The 2,522-nt window shown below is 64.9% G+C and overlaps 1 protein-coding gene across 1 annotated transcript in view; it reads right to left on the bottom strand.

Moving 5' to 3' along the window:
* Positions 1-2,522, bottom strand: part of ADARB2 (adenosine deaminase RNA specific B2 (inactive)) — a 131,667-nt gene that overhangs the window by 118,556 nt on the left and 10,589 nt on the right. The gene's annotated exons all lie outside the window — the stretch shown is intronic.

The following is a 2,522-nucleotide window of genomic DNA, read 5'->3' as shown; positions in this document are numbered from 1 at the left end:
CCTAAGTGGCGCCCACAGATCATTCTCAGAATGGTGAGGGAAAGGGTGATTCGCATAAGTGAGCACTTACAAGACTTGGAAGGATGGCGTCGTTTCCAAACAGCATCAGGATAGCTCCCAGCACACGGATGGCGCGACACAGTACTTCCCGAATAAGTGGAGGGAGCCAGCGTGAGAAGCGGGCCCATTGTTGTGATCGGGGTGACCATGACGTGACCGTGACGTGACCGTGATGTTGGCTTCCAGCCCCCTCTCCCTCCCTGAGCCCTCTGCTTCCCGCTGGCCCACAGCCTCGGACCCCTGCCTTCGTCTGGCCTGGCCACGGCGCCCAGGCGGCCATGCACGCACCTGCCTCCAGCGGGCAGCACCGAGAGGAGAGGAGCCTCCAGCTGGAGCCGCCCCCAGACCGCCCTCTCGCACGCACTTCACGTATGCTGCTCTCCCGCTGTGACGCCCAGCGGCCCGGTCACTGACGGGCCCGGGGAAGAAGCCGGGCTCCCTGCTGCTAACGCTCTCTCTGGGGCGGGCCCCTGCTCCTGCCCCTTGCCGTTGGTATCACCGTCTCCAGGGCAAGCTCTGCTAAGGCGGGGTGTGGACACTCTCTTTACACTTACATGACTCGCTCTCTCCAAACGCCCGAAAATCCCTCCTAATGATGAGGCTGAGAAAGGGGGGCTTTCAAGAACGCTGGGCAGAGCCTGGCTTTCCTGGGAGGGGGTCGTGGCCCCTGTGAGCCTGCAGTGCTGGGAGCAGAGGGGTCTGCCTGCTGCCCACCACCACCCCCGTCCTCCTAGCTTGTGAAGAACGCCACCTGCCCCAGCTCCCTGTGCATCTCACCTGGGGCAAGAGGTGACTTTTACTCCTGCTGGGGATGTGGCCGGGCAGCCGGATGTTGAAGAGAGCCTGGAGGGCAGCCTGAGCCGCCTGGCCCTTGGCCAGCTTCTTGCTGCGTCCTGAGCCTTCGAACGTCCTGCCGTCCACGCTCACGGCCATGACGAAGCTCTTGGCACGCTGCTTCTCGGCCGGCTCCGCGAGGCACACGTAACGCAGGCCGGAGCGCAGCTCATTCAGCACGACCACGGGGTTCCTCTCGCCCGGGGCCGTGGGGCCTGGCCTGGGCCTGTCTGGCCGCGCCGGGCCCACCAGCTCCAGCGGATGGTAGAGCAGCCTCCCCCTCCGGCAGGCAGAGGACAGCAGCCCGGCGTCGGCGGGGCGGCGGCCCGGGAAGGCCTCGCTGGGGGCGGCTGGCTCGAACTCCTTGAACAGCGTGTCGGGGAAGTCGGCCTGGTCTGAGGTGAAGTCCGTGGACGGGCCGGCGCCGCTGCCCATGGCCAGGTGGGCCTGGCAGGCGTTGGGGAACTGTACGAAGGACCTCAGGGCCAGCTCGGCCGCCCGCATCTTGGCTTTCTTTTTGGTGGGCCCTGTGCCCTCAAACGTGAGCCCATTCACCTCCACGGCCACGGCAAAGACGGGGGCGTGCACCGGGCCGGTCTGGGACACCATGCGGTACTGCAGGCCCGGACGCAGGTCATGCAGCTGCACCAGCGCGTTCTTGGGTGTCACGGACCACGAGAGCTTCTTCCAGATGAGCTGCAGCTTGCATAAGTGGCTGCCGTTGCCCTCCTCCAGGGGCCTCTTCCTCTTCACGCTGGGCGCGCCGCCCCTGGCCCTGTCACTGGCGGGCAGGGGCCGGGCCTCCAGGTTGCTCACGTTGCGGTTTTCCTTCACGTCGGCGCTGCTGGTACCTGCAGGTGAGAAAGACAGCCGTGACCCGGGGCACTGGCAGCTCGCTGCTGACGGCAGGTAGCGTCGCTGTGGGCAGACTGGGGCCTCGGCGCGTGCCAGCCCGGCCGCCAGTGTGGCCAGCCAGCCTGGGAGGCCTGCTCTGCACGGCACCTGCAGACAGGGCCTGTGGGGACACGTGGGGAGCAGCACCCTGGGAGTGGGGGCCGCCTGCCCGGAGGCAGAAGGACCCACATTCCCGGGTAGTTCTTGCAGAGACGCATCTGAGAAGGAGGTGTTGGGGGTATGTGTGTGGGGAGTGCAGCCCCCCGCACACGGCTGCCTTCTGCTGCTCTGGGCGCGGGCTGTGACATGTCGGGGCTGAGGCCAGCTGCCTCCCCTGGGCGCGGGCAACCCTCAGTGTGGCCCAAACCAAATGGGAAGGCATGAGCTTTGGGCCACACTGAGGGTCAGGGAGGGCGTTCCCGCCGAGGGCCGTGGTGGGTGGACGGTGGTGTCCTCGTACGACACAATGCTACGTGGCACCATGTTTAGTGAGCTACTTCTGAGTGCGTCAACGTGGATGGATCTCAGGAATGTGCTAGATGGTGAAAAATCACACCGAGATTAGGGTATCGCTAGTTTAAATTACACAGACACAGACATTACAGATGGTTGGTGTAATCACACGTAGGTGGTAGCGATTCGAGACATTCCGACCTCCCCCAAGACACAAGGAGGAAAATGGATGCGGGCTCAGAGGGCCACTGCCGTTGTGTCTGTGATGGCTCCTTCCTCCC

Source organism: Ursus maritimus, unplaced genomic scaffold (assembly GCF_017311325.1).
Source record: "Ursus maritimus isolate PB19 unplaced genomic scaffold, ASM1731132v1 scaffold_31, whole genome shotgun sequence".
Lineage (NCBI taxonomy): Eukaryota > Metazoa > Chordata > Mammalia > Carnivora > Ursidae > Ursus > Ursus maritimus.
The sequence above is the reverse complement of the archived record's forward strand: the minus strand, read 5'-3'. Positions and strand labels throughout refer to the sequence as shown.